Source organism: Labrus mixtus, chromosome 18 (genome assembly GCF_963584025.1).
Source record: "Labrus mixtus chromosome 18, fLabMix1.1, whole genome shotgun sequence".
NCBI lineage: Eukaryota > Metazoa > Chordata > Actinopteri > Labriformes > Labridae > Labrus > Labrus mixtus.
This window is the reverse complement of record NC_083629.1, coordinates 1287912-1305011: the sequence shown is the minus strand read 5'-3', so window position 1 is coordinate 1305011 and position 17100 is coordinate 1287912. Positions and strand designations below refer to the sequence as shown.

General features: G+C 40.0%; 1 protein-coding gene across 2 annotated transcripts in view; it reads left to right on the top strand.

The window, feature by feature from the left end:
• Window positions 1-8082: 8082 nt before the first annotated feature.
• Window positions 8083-17100, top strand: part of lrfn5a (leucine rich repeat and fibronectin type III domain containing 5a) — a 140160-nt gene continuing 131142 nt past the window's right edge. The window contains exon 1 of one of the 2 annotated variants that reach the window (XM_061062703.1): window positions 8083-8196. The gene's annotated coding sequence lies outside the window, so the exon portion shown is untranslated. Of the gene's footprint in view, window positions 8197-9040; window positions 9258-17100 lie in introns of those variants that run through there. The other variant, XM_061062704.1, reaches the window with a different exon arrangement.

The following is a 17100-nucleotide window of genomic DNA, read 5'->3' as shown; positions in this document are numbered from 1 at the left end:
ACAGGGTATTTATGCACGGCAGGCTGATGACGATGTGAGACAGGTGAGCTGGCTGAACTAACTAGCTTATTAGCACTCACCTATTCTTTGATGGGGAAGAATTTCTTGCCCTTCCCTCCCAAAATGTCAGCAGTATTGAACCAGCTACATTGTAAACGCATTCTCCACTAGATAGATGTAAACGTCGTAGAAGTGAGACTTTGTGCACTTTGTTGTCTTTAGTGGTGGCAATGGATGTTGGTTGCAATTGGCCAAAATTTGAAGTTAGCTTCATATCTCAGCTTTTCTGTGGTTGTCATGTGATGTAGAGAGTAATCGTTTGTGGAGTTGCAGCATAGGCTTTTTTCATTTGTCCATCTCCTCAGAGTTTTTTCTGGTGGCAGCCACTCTCAACTATGTCAATGTCTGAATAGCCTGCTGCTTTGCTTTAGCTTTTTTTGTGACACAGGATATTGTTCTCTTCTCTTTTCCTTTGTATACATCCAATGGCTGAGAAGAAAATAGACAATACTCTCACTGGTAGAGCGAATAACTTTACAATGGCTATGTCTACTTAATAGTACTATAAAAACAACAGCGTTCAAAGCTTAGATGTAGAATTTGAGCAGTGGCATGACTTCCTTTGATTACTCCATTGTGCCAGTCTTGTCCTCAGAGCTGGCAGCTCAGGAAAAAGACACAAATTGAAGAACTGATTGTAATTAAAAGGCTTACTGAAAGAAAAGAAAATCCATAGGCTATGACCATGTCAACCCAAAGCTGTATACATGTTCTTTGTCAATATGCATTTTCTGACAATAACAAGGCAACTTCCTGAAAATCACAGTATTCTTTACAGGTGTTACACTGAGTGTAGGGTAGCCTTCCTTAGCCCTGTAATGAACAGAAGTCTAAACTATTGGTAAAATAACAACAACCAGCCCAATAATGCATTTTATTTATGGGCGCCTTTCACGTCACTCAAGGTCACCTTACAGACTAAGCAGTAAAACAGTGAATAAAAAACAAGAACACAATCAACTACATAAAAACAAAAACAGCAATAGAAAGAAGGGTGTGGTCAGACAGAGGAAGCTGTTCTGAAAATGTGTTTTGAGATGTTATTTGAAGGTGGGGAGAGAGTTGATGTCATGGATGGTTAGTGGGAGAGAGTTCCAGAGACGGGGGGCTGCGCAGCTAAAGACATGAGACCCCATTGATGAAAGGCGGGCAGCAGGTGTGTTGAGGAGCATGGAGGAGGCCGAACGGAGGGTCCGAGAGGGTGTTTAGGTGTGGAGGAGATCAGAAAAGTACGGAGGTTCGAGGTCATGGATAGCCTTGAAAGTAGGGAAGAAGAATTTTTAAATCAATACGATATTTGACAGGGAGCCAGTGGAGTAGTTGAAGGAGTGATGTGATCAATGGAGGGGAGTTCTGGTGATGATCCAGGCAGCTGAGTTCTGGACCAGTTGGAGTTTATGGAGAAGCTTGAGAGGTAGACCAGAGAGGAGAGAGTTGCAGTAGTCTATACGGGAGGTGACCAGGGTATTGACAAGGATGGCGGTGCTGTTAGGTGTGAGAGACAGGCGTAGACGGTTGATGTTGCGAAGGTGGAAATATGCTGACCGAGTGATATTATAGATGTGGGCGTGAGTGCTGTTGAGGATGACACCAGGGCTCTTTACTTGGGGTGAGGGAGGGACTGTGGAGTTCTTTATTGTTATTGAGAATTGTCAGAGTGGATTTGGAGCCAACCAGGAGAACTTCAGTTTTATTGCTATTGAGTTTTTTGGTCCTTGGACCAGCAGTATGAGTGAGGTTTTCTAGTTTAGGATGCACAGAGTGGGGGGAAGATGGTGAACACTTCCCTATCATAGAGTGGAAAGTGCACTAAAGCTTTAGAGAAGAAGAGGTGAGAAGGGAAGAGCTTAGAAGATAAATTCTGCTGGTTTAACTTACTATCTCTTTTATCCTGTAATGACCTTGCAGCCCCTCGTAGCCCTGTCAGTTCAGTTATGAATATAGACAGACCTTTAATCACTGCCTTATGTATTAAACAGCACATAATGTTCATTCAGCCAGGGAAGTGATAGCAGGAGCAGAGCAGGGGCAAACTTCACAGGAATACATCTGTTTCACAGTATTTCCTGGTTTGCTTCACACTGTCAGCTCATAGCAGAGGGCTGACACCTCAGACATGTCTGCCTGTGTTTAAGATGTATGATGGACATGCAACCTGGACTTCTGTCACCTGGTATGGTACTGTGTACTTTTTGTGCAAAAGGTATTTTTAAAGCATTATTGTTAAGTTTGAATGTTTTTATCCACATATCTTCCCACTGTTACAGTAAGAGATGCCTTGTCTGCCACCATTAGCCGTCAACAAGGCTCCCTTGCCACTGGGGTGCCAAATTGTGCAGACCTAGGCCATTGTTTTGGACAGGCAGTTGCACAAGCTATTGCATGCACAACACAGACTTTCCACCACTTTCTTCAGCAAAAGTTCCACTTAATTACACTTTGACATACTCATTTTCTAGTCTCTCTTAGACTCTGACATTGAGAGATTTAAGTCATCTTAGCCTCAACAGAAATCTTCAATCAAATGTCATAGAGGATGAGGTGCTATGCAAGGACATTACCTTTGTGAAAATTCAAACGATAGGGCCTTTTGTTAGCATTTTTCCCCTCGCTGCCTTAGATGAACCTTTTGCACTATATCAGGATAAAAGAACAGCATAGGTCAACTCTTGACATTCTCCCATGCAGATATCTAGTATTCACAGTTTAACATTATCTATTAGGTATTTGCTGCTGTGCTTATTGAGGTCCAAAGCAGTGCAAAATAGCATTGCATTGCAATGGGAAGAGAAAGGTACAAGCCTGCCTGTGTTCGTTGGGGTATTTTAAGAAGTTGCTTTCTTTAAATTAATGAATGGGATGTTTACTTCATGCAATGTCATGTCTGTTTGAACTAAGCCTTAACCTCATTAAATAGGTGCAACCAAGGTGAGCGACAGGAGAATACCCCCCCCCCGAGCTGGCAAGAACTTTGAAGGAATTCCCAACAAAGCAGAATACAGGGTGATGCCCTTCTGTACTTTGATTTTATTTACAATGAAATAAGGGGTCCATCTTGTTTATCTCATGCATTGTAGAATATTGTTCGACCAAACCCTTACAAATGATGCTTTTTATAAGGAGTAAAGAACATACTCAGAAATTCAAGCTGCCACAGTGACAAGCTCTTTGAAGAATAAACTGAATATACCTCAGAATGTCAAAGTGTCCCCCGGAAAGGCAGTCCTGCTGGGAGGCACTTTGAGTGGAACACATTACCTGTGTAAGTGGTAGTTCAGAAAGAAACAGAGATAAGATGACAAGCACAGAAAGTGAACGTCGAGTAAGGATATTGCTATTCACTGCATTTTTACTGGCACTTAGCCGTATATGTTGACATTGTCATTTCTGCTGCTGTATATCTACTTTAATAAAAGAAATGTCTTGAATGCAACTGAATCATAGTGATTTGAAGTTGGCAGTGACAGCAGACTGAACAAAAAGATTCACACTATTGCCTTTTTTTATATGAATTCCCATCATCAAACTAAAACAGTAAATGGATCCAACTTTGTTTGGAGGCTATTTTAATTAATCTATTCAATATTATGTATTCTTAATTCTATATACCCAGGAAAGCATCTCATTGAGATTTAAAATCTCCTTTTTAAGAGTGTTCTGGCCACGACAGGCAGCAGCACAATTAACAGAGTTTCCCTCAAACAGCGAGCAGCCAAACATACAAATACGTCATTAGACATTAAAAAAATCTGAACAGCAAACGTCTGTCATCCACAAACACATCAGGGTAAACATCTACAGCTAGATGTATCTGCATCCAAGTCATTTAACTTCCTCTTAAAATCATCCAATGAGAGAAGCTCGATAAGTCTCAACTCTTTTTGTAATTTGTTCCAAGTAAAGGGAGCAGAAAACTGAAAGGCCTTTTCCCCAGTTCAGTTCTGACTTTTGGAACAGACAGTAAAAAAAAGGTCCTGGGATGGAAGATTATGTATTGTTACATTCTACCCAGGTCACAAGATGGGGAACTAACAAAACACTGCACCTTTCACAAAAATGTACCACATAAGTGAGACTTAGGTTTCTTTAAGGTGGAAGGATAACATAACCTTCAAACCACCAACTCATTTCTGTTGAACTCACCGGACAAATGTAAAATCTGAGTCCAAAACAAAAGATATGTAGGAGTCAAAGACCAGAGGGGTAATAGAAAGAGTCACAAAATGGCCAAAAGAAAAATGTATTTTTAAAACACTCCCATTAAACTGAGATTTTCATTCAAAAACAAAACCACAGAAAACCAACTGATGGTGTTGACTCTCTGGAGACACGTAACTGAGCACAGAAGCGTTCCACCTCCCTGTATAACCTCCCAGCCCAGCCGATTGTCATCAGCCATCAGCTGAGGAGAACATCACAGGTGCAATCAAAAGCTTCTGACGAGCAAGGAACCCTGTGACCTTGTTTCTTTGGGAATCTATCCATAACAGTGAACAAACTATAAACATCTCCAAGTCCAAGTGTCTTCACTTTGTTATATTATTCCGATTTGAACCTTGTATCTCCAACGGTTTGCTTTTAGCCTCCTAGCTGTCTTTGATTCATTAGATCTATGTTGTGTCTGCTCTGTTGTCGTCTGTACCATTGTTACAGAGTTTCTTACTTCAATGTCTTTTCAAGAGGATTTATATAAAGAAATAACATTGATGATGAGTGCAGTATGATGCAAATTGTCTTACAGCTATCAAGCAAAAGAATAATAGTGGTGCTCTAAACCTCATTCATTTGTCTGTGATCTCTCTCACATACAGTCAATGACAAGCAATGGAAGACCCCTCGGTTATAACAGGGTTACTCCAGTCTGTCAAACCCGTTTTCACACCTACTTTGGTGCGAAAGACAGCTTTGATATGGTGTAAGGTACCATGTCCAAACATGTTTGAATGATACATTTTCCATACGACTTCTTATATTTCTTCTGCCTTAACAGAAAAAGGGAAATGCTTTCAGAAATTTAGCGTAGATTATAGAGCCAAAGAGCGTTTTCTGACTTTGAGTGCATTCATAAACCACACAACCGGATTCACCATTAGACTCAAAGCGTCTATATAGGTTTTGCTACACATACGTCCTCCATCTAAAACAGAAGCATAGTGGGCTGACTCACTCTATCCTGTTCTCCTTCTCCCACTCACAGCCTCCTCTATCTCTCTGACTTTCTTCGTCTGTGATGCCTACTGAAGACATAGCAAGGTTGTGCCTACATTGAAGCTTTCTGTGGAATCGTGATCATGCTTGGTTCCTAGCCCTTTTTTTTAACAGGACGTTTGCCAACTCAATGCAATCAAATTAAAGGTGGTAAAACTGAACTGATTTGGGTTCACTTTTTAGTAAAACCCAGAGTACACACAGTAAGCACAATAGCAATGTTTATGGACTAATGTGTTTATCACTTTATTGCTTTGACACCAAATGCATTGGATGGCCGCTTATTTCAGCAGACGGATTTGCTCAGGGTTGGCAGTAATGTTGTGGTGAAGAGGGAGCTGGGCCTGAAGTCAAAGCTCTTGATTCACCGGTCAATCTTCTTTCCAACCCTCACCTTTGGTTATTCACTATGAGTAGTGATCGAAAGAATAAGATTGCTAATACAAGCGGCCAAAATAAGTTTCCTCCGGAGGGTGGCTGGGCTCGCCCTTAGTGATAGGGTGAGGGGCTCGGACATTCAGGGGGGGAGTATGGAGTAGAGCTGTTAATACTTTGCATCGAAAGGAGACAGTTGAGGTGGTTCAGGCTTCTGATTAAGATGCTTCCTGGTCTCTCCCCTTTGGAGGTATTCAGGGCACGCCCAACTCGGAGGAGACCCCTGGGTAGATCCAGAGCTCGCACGAGGGAAAATGGATGGATAGATTCTCAATTAAACACAAACCAATACAAAAATAATTCCATTTTTCTGTATCTCTACTATTTCCAATACTGTTTCAAATTGTACATGTGCTATCCCAAAAATGTATGGCGGATTCACTTTTATTTTATTTGATCAGAAAATCAGAAACAAAGCTTTTTATTTATTGAAATTATTGTAATTCATTTTGTCTTATTATAATGGTAGAGGATTTTTTTTTTTTTTTCCGATTGGGAGAAGGATGATTTCAGCATTCTTGTAGAAGTGTTGATCCTGAGATGTGTCTGATGTCTTTTGGTTGCATTATTGCTTTTTTGGCTGTGAGATTAAGTGGGCGAACTGAAGTGAAAACTGTAAATAAAAAGGTTCAAATCAGAGGGCATGACAGAAAATAAATGTCTTCCTACTTAATCAAGGGTCGCCCGCTGCTGAAAGTAAAGTCTTGACACATAGCAGGTGGTTTCTAATACCATGCAGTGCAACAGAAAAAAGTTACACAAGTTGAACTTCTGCTCGGTTGCTTTACAGCAGCAGATGGTTTTAAAATCACAAATTTAATTTTAACAGCTTAAGAACAAGATAGTTTTACAGAATTTGGCGGAATGAGCTGAAAATCTGCATTTGTTCATAATTATGATGATTATGTTCTGAGAGATTTAAATTCTAAATAAAAGGTAATGTAGGATCAGAGGCGCTGCTTGTCAACAGGCAAGGCAGGCAACTGCTTTGGGTCTCAGACCAGTTGGTGGCCCCTGAGGGCTCACAAACTTAAACCATAGCAGTGGCCCAAAATGTGCAAATTTTGCAACAACAGTAGGAAACCTCCCTAAGGGGGCCCCATCTGACAGCGCTCACTCTTGTGTCACATGCAATATTGCTGTGAAAACCAAATATTGTCTTTGAAACTCAACAAAAAAAAATTAAGAGGAATTATCCGTCTATAGGAGAGAACAAAGAAAAAGGAAAAAACGAGGAGTAAGCGTTGGGACAATGGCAGACATGATGGTGATGAACACTGATTGAAGGGCCTCCAAATTCATTTTTGTCTAAGGCCCCAAGAGACTCTAAAACCACCACTGTGTAGGATGTGCAATATGTCAATATGTCCCTGCTGCAGGAATCTGTTTTCATCTATATGATTTGTACATGTTTTGTATGATCTCCAGTATAGCTAAGTGAATCATACTGTTGAAACTGAATGTAAAATGATCTTTATTACTGTTCATAATCACCATCTTTATTTTGGCAAAACAAAATGGAGATTTTTACAGTTTTTTGAGTGCCAAAAAGTAAAATAAAGAAAATAACACATGTTGTATAGCTGGTGAAGAAATATAAAGTGGTGACACACTCCTCCATTAGTCATGGAGTGTTTTTTCTGTGAGTTTGAGCTCTGCTTTACACATTAATCTATCACACTCTCTGCATGTTAACACTCGTTCTTTTACCTTGCCTCTCTCCTCCTGGTTCCTCTCCGGAAATATGAATGTTTTTTCGGGGGGGGCTTAGGACGCATCAGCCTTGCCCGTATGAACCTCTTTGAGAAACTCTGAATTCATTGCTCATATCGGAGCGTAGAAGCTGAGTTTATTAGTAATGCCAGCCTTGTTGTTGTTCGCCACTGAACGAATAAGAGGCTTGCAGGGGAGGCTTATCTGTCAGGGTGCACACACACACACACACACACACACACACACACACACACACACACACACACACACACACACACACACACACACACACAGAAACAACCACAGACACACAGCACAATACAGAGGCACCACCATCCATACAAAAAAAGGCAAATATGTCTACACACACAGGCAGCATGTGTGAGCACAGATAGGATAGTTACACACCCTGTGACGCACATATCATACACATTAATGACAGCACACTCATAAACATATGTAAACACGAGCAAGCACTCTGGTCATGCTGAATTGTAAACAAGCAAAAGACGGTTTCGGAGTGATTATGGCCTTGTCTTGTTAGGTGCTGCATGAATAAGAGGCTTCCCGGGAAGGCTTATCTGTTTGGCAGAGTGCTCACACTCTCTCTCTTTCTCTCTCTCTCTCTCTCTCTCTCTCTCTCTCTCTCTCTTTCACAGAGACACACCAGCACACAACTACACACTTTTAAGAAGCCTTATCTGTGTCAGGGTAGATAACGTTGCAAGGCAGAGAGTAAGGAGCAGATCTCCTCATAAATGGAGCATGTACCTAGCTTAGGTAAGTATTCACAGAGTCAAGCACACACACACACACACACACACACACACACACACACACACACACACACACACACACACACACACACACACACACACACACACTGTCACACTACAAGGTGAACATGACAAACAACACCAGGAGATATGTATGTACAGAGACAGGCGTGTGGCAGTGCTCACAGATAAAGAGAGAAATGTATGTTGAAAAGAAGAAAATGGAAAAAAAAACAAAAACATCATACTCGTAAGATAGCAATCAATTGATAAAAAATCTACAGCAGGTACTGCTCGATCAGTCCGTGTTAATTTATTACTCCCAACGTGAAAATACATATAACGTAGGTTTTTCTATTCAATTGAAGATGTAGTTTTGCCAAGAAGTTCTTGTCTCCTTAGTGTAGGTCTTAACATGTGTATTTTTAAGTTCAAATGATTTTTTGCAAAAAGAAGAAATGAATGTTCCATTAAGTCACTTTCTCAAAGAAAGTGACCCCTTCATTAATGTTCTCCAGAGTATAGAGCAACAAAGACATTACTGGTAATTTAAGAGGTGCAATATTTAATGTGGTGGCATTCAAAAGTCGTATCTACCTTCATTAAAACAAGCAGTAGCTATTACTGTAAACTTCAAATAAAAGCCAGTCTCTTTTATGAGGAGTTGCTGCACTTGTTGACATATAAAGCAGGGCTTCATTAGAGCCCCCTTCATATTTAGTGTTGATTCGTTTGTGGACCAAACATATATTAACAAGGGTGTATCCTTCTCTCCCCCACAGTGCAGCAGGTTCGAATGATGATTGATCTTGTAAAGCCCTTTTTCTAGTCTTCTGACTGCTCATAGCGCTTTTACACTCTAAGGTCACACCTACACATTCACAGCCATTCACGGCAGAGGTTGCAATGTAAAGTGTCCACGCAGTTGACCAAGCAGCAGGAGCAAATTGGAGTTAAGGGTTTTGCCCAAGGATGTGACATGTGGCTGCAGGAGTTAAGGATTGAACCCCTGACCTTCCGGTTGACAGACGACCAACTCCACCACAGATCCACAGCTGCCCACAGGTGAATATTGAAATTAAATGCAGTTTCTAAAGAAAGCTACCATGTATTAAATGTAAATTATAACAGGAAACAAAGCATATAAATGTGAGGTGCAGACAGGGAAAGCAGAAGATTACAGTGTTGAGAAAAGAAACAGAATGACCTGCATGTGAAATCAATCTATTTTCAGATTTTAGGTCAGTTTTGGAAACCATGACATGGTGTTATGTTCACAAAACTCATGTCAAACTAAATTGTTCTGTACTCACTCCTCAAGCAAGGTTCATCTTTGAAGCAAATGTAAGCATTCAACCTAATGGACTAGTAGATCTAAATCTAAAGATCAGCACTTAACTTCAAGAATTAAAAATCATTACATAAGCCAAAACCAAGGTTCAGATATTGTAATCAATAGTGGAGTAAGATACATGTGAAATGATGCACTGACAGGCTGATTCAGTAAGCTAACCCTTTGTATGTATCCAGTGAGCAGCTGAATGAGTGAGATGCACTGCTCAGCTACAGACGCACAAAGCACACAACCACTGAAGCCCTGACCGCTCTGCGTGAGTGATTTTCACAACTTCAAGTTACGCCCCCTTCACTCTTGCAGTCCACATAAACCCTTCTTATAGAACGTGAATCACAGCAGCTCTAATTGGACTCAATCCTGCCTGAAAAAAAAAAAAGGTATATGCACTGTGCCCAGCATCTTCATGATTATTATGGGTTATGTTGCCTCAGAAGGTGAGGAGAATTTAATCTTCATTCTATGTGCAAAGATAGCTGTGAAGTTTCTGCCATACCGTGTGAGTGGATTTGTGTTTCTATGTGTGTGCTCTGGTATGGAGAGAAAGTGTTTCTCAACCTTATTATTCTTACACAAAGCAGAATGTGTCACAGAGCTCTCAACCCTCAGCTGCTAATGAACCTCAGACCGTATCTGTATATACCCCTTAAAACACAGATGCATCAGAATCATTAAAAGACAACGTTAGCATGAAAGCTCTTCACCACAGGACATTTTTCTCTTCATGTTGTTGCAGTTTGAGAGATAATAGATTCATTTTATATTTTGCAGACATTCAATTCTACAGTTTGAACATTCTGATGTCTCTGACTCTTTTTAACCCTTGAACACTAACTTACAGTTTTGTAACACCATCACTAACGTCGGGTATATTTTGAAGACACGGTGAAGACACAGTCTCCCTGCATCATTGACAACTGTGGGAAATATTTTACTCTCTATGACTAACGTCGGGTGAAAATCACCCGAACACATGACTGCTGAAACAAACAGTCTGTCCAAGTAATAGGCTCCAATTGTTTTAATAAATTCATTTAAATTGCTCATTGACACAAACTGCTTTATACCAGAGTTCTGTATATTATCTACGATGTTTTGTCATATGTTTAAGAGCTATAAAAAAGTTCCCATTTGGAGTCATGCATGATTATTTGGTGTAACCCTGAATACTGTACTGGGTGGCTGTTGCTCAAATCGTAGAGTCGGTCATTTTATGGGTTGGGGGTTTGATCCCCAGCTCCTGCAGCCACATCTCTGATGTGTGCTTGGACAAGACACTTAACCTCAAGTTCCTCCTGCTGCTTTGTCTGCTGTGTATGAATGTCTATGAATGGGATAAGTTACTTCTGATGGACACTTTAGCAGCCTCTACCATCAGTGTGTGAATGTGTAGGTGTGACCTGCGGTGTAAAAGTGTTAGCAGTCACAATACTAGAAAAGTGCTATCTAAGCTGAATTTTAATCATCATTTATACCAGCTTACTGGCATGTTGAGAAAAATATAATCAAACAGAGTTGACTTTCACCATTTTGTTTAGTTGCATGGCTCAATTTATTATTTAGTGTCACTTCTAAATGTTTCAGTATGAAACAGTACATTTTGCTCCTGTTATTTCCATGTCCATCTATATTAAAAAGGAAATAATCTTCAGAAAAGGTAAAGGGGTGATAATGGATTTGAAGTGTCTAAAAATGTAAATTCTGTTTGGCGTTTTTTTGTTTTGGATTTTGAAAATTAAAATATTAATTTTAAAAAAGTACTTTGAGTTTTCTGTTGTGGATTTCATCACAAGAAGTTCACTGATTTACACAAGTCTTAAGCACGAGTGTGATGTTGATGTCACTCTGCCTCTGTCCATGGTCCTGAACAGAACAGCTCTTCTGAGGCTGTTTAAACTAAATCTGCTGAACAGTTTGCTGATGTGAAGCCTTGCTTCTTTTTTTGAACAGCAGGTTTCTCTCTCTCTCTCTCTCTCTCTCTCTCTCTCTCTCTCTCTCGCTCCCTCTCTCTCTCTGTACTGGCATATTGTCAAAGTTGCTTAAATTACCTCTCGTTTTATCAGCTTTGCACAATTTAATGAGGGTGAACTCTCATTAACTTGAGATCCACAACAGGATCAAAAAAGGCCATGTGGGATAACTCATTAGAGGTGCTTCTGTGTAAGTGATACTTTTTTTATGCCTAACTATGTCAACGTGTATTTGTTTTGCAAAGTGTTGTCAATAACCAGAATGTTTAATAGTATCACAACTGATTGCTGTACTGCTCAAAGTTTCATTGAGTACCTGAAAGCATCATGTCTACATGTCTACAATGACACTTCTTAAAAAGAGAGGTCAATTTTATTGTTAAAACTGTGCACACCGTTGCTAAAAGTAACTTTTAGATGCATTTACATCCTTATCTTGGATTTATGGTATGACATTATGCCCATGCAATAGACTGCACTTTAATTTCTCTGTTTTTTATATATTTGACAATCAATGAAACAAAATTGTCCCCAGCAAGCTGAGAGTACTTCTGAGTTCGCTGACTCTCCTCTGTGAGTATGTCACTGGAAGCTAAACCTAATATTACATGTATTCAGCAGCTTAAAGTACTTGTGCTGGGCCCCGGTGCAAATATATTTTTTGTGCACTCCCCTTGCCCCGTAAACCGATGTGCACACTTATTTGCACAAACACACACATGGACACACACAACCACCACAGGCAATTCCAAGTCAGACAATTTATGTCACCATGCAGAAAGACACCATGAAACTGTCATACAAACCGGCCTCTGATCAGCACCACGGACAGCAGCCAGAGTGCTACATTTATCCATGCTGCTTTAAGAGCCTGCTTCAAACCATCTCAGCCTTGTTTTATTAAATCACCTAACATCCAAAATCGCTTCAATAAGCAGCTTACACTGTGTATTGATGAGGATTAAAAAAAGTAGCTATGACTAAAAGGCACAGGCGTTTCATATATGTCTACACATTATGCATGACAGTATATGTGGATACATTAACCTGCAGACATCATGAATCATTAATGGCATGGTGGCTAAATTTAATCACTGACTCACAGTAGGTGCACAATTTCCATCATCTGAGAGGTAACAATATTAATACTATATCCTACTTAACAGAGTGCGGACAGAGCGCTCGCTTACCATCTGTAATTACATAACATCTACTGAAAGTTGCTATGGGCACTCCAAAGCGCTTTGGCCCTGGTGCATTGCCCTGGTTGCACCATCAATTGTTACGACATTGCATGTATTCATGAGCTTTGATTTAAATAACTGTAGTAATATTTGTTTCTTCAATTTGTTCTGATCATCTCTTTAATCATTCAGAAGCACAGCCACTGTCACTTGTACCCATGCTAAACACTCACTTTACAGGACTCCAGAGTACATTGTATTAATGTGTTACTTCCCAATAAAAATATTTGTTTGGGGATGTGTTGTAGACTCTATTTAGTTTGATATTTGCAGACCCCTCCTGAAAGGTCGATAGCAGCAGCCATTTCCCACAACTTTAATTTCAAACTTGTTTTCAATGTGGAGGGTCACCATTAAAATGTCATGTCATACTCCTTGTGCGAAGAAAATAAAACAGAGTTGTGTGTTTGGGTTAAACAGATGAACAAACGACCTGTGACAAACCCCTTAAAGTGATGTTATAGGTTAATACGTTGAGGTGGCAAAGACACCTGGAAAGAATGGAAAATGGACTCGTTCGATTTTTTTCCTGCTTAGTTGTGACATTCAATTTATTAGCAAGAAAATAAAATAGTACTCGTTTGTTCCTTGCATTTTTACAGGAAGAATAGGATAAGACAGTAGCATGGACATGGGGTGGCTGTGGCTCTGTTGGTAGAGTCAGTTGTCTCTCAACCAGAAGGTCAAGGGTTCAATTCCCAGCTCCTGCAGCCACACATCTGATGTGTCCTTGGGCAAGACACTTAACCCCGAATTGTTCCCGCTGCTTTGGTGGTGGCATATTAATTTGTTACTTCTGATGGGCTCACTTCATAGTAACCTCTACCATCAGTGTGTGAATGTATAGGTGTGACATGCGGTGTAAAAGCGCTTTGAGGAGTCAGAACAATAGAAAAGCGCTATAGGAGCTCAAGTATCATTTACATTCTAAAATCTCAGCCACGAGAGTAGAAGCCATCTGTGATAACTATTAGATTGTAACTTGCATTGCAGAAGTAATGATGTTCATTGTCTGCATCTGTGTGACTTGTGTTGGAGGTTAATTGGATACAATTATGTGAATGGAAAATTGTGTTTTTAGGAATCCAAAGCTATTTCCCTCTTATTTGTATTGTATAACATAGCTGAACATCTCAATGTTGCAGTGGACGTAACACACTGAAACACGTTGTATTGGTGTTTATTGGGTCGAGTGTTGAGCGTGGCTTTATTGAGATGACTGGATAGGGACCTCTAGTAAGTCCAGCATTGCCCTGTGAACATTTCAGAACAATTACTAGCTCTTAATGTTATCTCTGAGGCCATTGCCGCCCACTAAGGGAAAATGAATGTGTGCCTAATGGATGCAATGGAAAGAAAAAAATCCTGGATTGAGGCTTTAAGTCATTGCTGAGTGTGTGCTTTTCCTGACCACTCATCTGTGTGCCAAAGGATTTCAGCCAATATGACCTGCTGCCGTCTGCAATAGCCATAACAGCTAATCAATAGCTGGATTCACAGTGACAGAAGGTTAAAGCTTCAGCAGCTTATGGTGATACTGACAGTGCCTTTGTGCTCCCATCTTCAGCTTTTTAGATAGAGTTATGACACAAATGATACCCGGGATAGGGATTTTATAGCTCTTGTGGCAGCCTTCTCTATCTATCCCACTCGTATGCTAGTAAGTAAAGACAACTGAAAGGATTAGCTCTCAAAAGTCCAGATAGAAAAGTACAAGTTATGGGATTGCAGTGCAATGTAGAGTCAAAGTGATACAAGCTGTACAAGTATCATCCTGATGTTAGAACAGGAATGTTCAAAAGATTATCTAAATAGATATTTTCTCTTAAAATAAACGTTCTATAAAATCAATATCTCCAAATCATAGTTGCCTAACTCAACCTCACAGTCCACTAGACCATTTCTTTCATTTGTTGCTGAATGTCCACCTTTCCTGATCACTGATCCGTGCTCACTGACGGGATTTCTTTCCAGGCCATCCAATTATTTCAGTCTTAACACCGATTCCAACAAGGTCCCCAGATGATTAGACAATCAATGCCCTGATCGGCTTCACTGGAGGCCTACAGTTTAAGTAGCTGAGGCTGTCAAGCTTGTTGGTGAGTGACCAGTTGTGACACTGTGCTTGTTAGGAAACATCCGCCTTTATTATATATTTTACAGCTGTTAGAAGAGCGGGATTTTTGATTTATGAAAAATGACACTTTTTGGACTGATCTGCTGAGATCTTTGGTCATTTGGAAGCCAAGACAACATCGCAATAATCACTTGTCACTTGTATCATTGTCTGCAGAGAAATCTTGTGAAGTCCCTGAAATCCATCCATCAATAAACAGATTTTTCCATGAAGTGGTGTCTCATTGAACACTGTGAAGCTGCAGCTTGTTAATTTTCCATCTTGTTAAAAAGACAAATGTTTTCATCACCTGACAGCCACAGAGAAACTGAGATATTCAGATAGAGTAAGTTTTGGGCCCAATCTTTAATCTCTAACAAAGCACAATCCTATCCATTACTTCAATTTGATGATTTCTACATCTATCTAGTGACTAATATGTCTTCTTTCACCGCTGTCAGGGTGAAAGCCTGCAGACAGCTTTCTGTATTTTCAGTGAGGTTGGGTCAATAATGCTGCTGTTTGGGAAGTGATGAATGAATCATCAAAGCATAGGTGAGTGCTTGTTAGTTAACATTAGCTGGTTAACGTTTTCAGTATCAGAATGTCAGATGTCACTTTCAGTCAGATGTAGTGGAGTGGTGTTTTTAATCAAGTTGAAATATTTTAATGGCAGGCTAAGGAGAAGTCTGTTCTTTTATTCCCTCAGACTGTCAAAACATGTAGTTAGCCACAATGACCTGGCAGAGGTTGGGTCTCCATTGTGTGCTGCAGTAGGAACTATAATTATGAGAAACCTGCCTTAGTACAGTAGCCAAACATTGTTGCTCTGACAGCAAAATGAGGCCCAGTTTTTTATGCCAATCATACGCAACACTTTTAAATGAGCCAGATTACTGAATTGGAAGTCTTCAGTAGAGCTACAGCCACTTATGCAATCCCTGCAACCATAGGTGCTCTCCTTCAGTAAACCTACCCTTGCTATTTTAAGACATAACCCAAACCAGGTTGACACATTAACCTACATGTTAAATAAAGAATGGCCTGTTTTGAATTAGAACCAGTGTAAATGTAGAAGACTGCTTAATAAGCAGCTTCCTGTACATATGTAGAGCTCAAAGGTCAAAATTGAAGGTCAAAAAAGCTGCTCATGGTCCAGCAAATGTTGCAATTCTATCAAGCCCCTGCAGACATTGTGGACTGTGTTCACTTTATGCTATGGCACTGTAAAGCAATACAAATGGCTTTTTACTACACCCAAGTGTCCCTTAGCTGTAACAAAGTGGTATTACAGGATAGATTTTATCATAGGATTCAGACACAACTAGAAAAAAAAAAGCCTGATTAGGTTTTAAGTGGTTAATCAATTGTCGACTACCCAGATTTATGAGCACCCAGCTAACAAATGAATAGTGATTTCAGCAGGAAGCTATCCCGGCAGCCCCCTGACAATGTCTCAATGACTTTAACAGCTGTTAAGAGATCATCAATAAACTGATTGGCAGCAGCAGTAGCCTGAAGCTTAGATTATGCTGGTTTATTGTCATGGCCAATCATTCTGTAGCACTGAGGTTACCCTGGTCACAAGCTGCAGGACGTTCAACTGCATTTAGTTTAAAAAAAAGGCCACGCCAAATTTTGCTTTAACAATTATTGATTAATTGATGATAAAAAAAACAATCCTAATACTCAGGGAATGTTGTGAACAAGCCAATTCCTCCTGTTTTCCTAACATACATAGCAAAAGGGAAAAAAATATTTTAAAGGAGTGCAAAATAAGACTGCATAATGAATTTAAAAATGTAGCCTTTTTAACGTGTGTAGTTGAATCATATATCCTGCTCCACACTGAATCAACTGGTGCTATATCTCTCTGCCTCAGACACTCAAGCTGTAGACCTCCAGGTCTTTGTTTCTGCAGACAACCATCAGGCTTATCAGCCAAATGCAGAAACCCCATATCTCCAATTTAGTTTTATGACACTGATACAGTCTCTTAGATGATAGATCAGATGCATCAGCTCAATAAACCCCATGTGAACCAAGCCTATCTAATATCAGTTGCAAGCTTAATTAAAAAAATCCACACTTGAATCCAAATATCTTTAGAAAATACGAGATGGAGACCCATTCACAAACAGTTTGGACTGTTTTCCCCCATCTCTCCTCCTCCTTTAGCATCTCTTTAATATACACACCGTTTACAATATCCTGTAGCCCATAA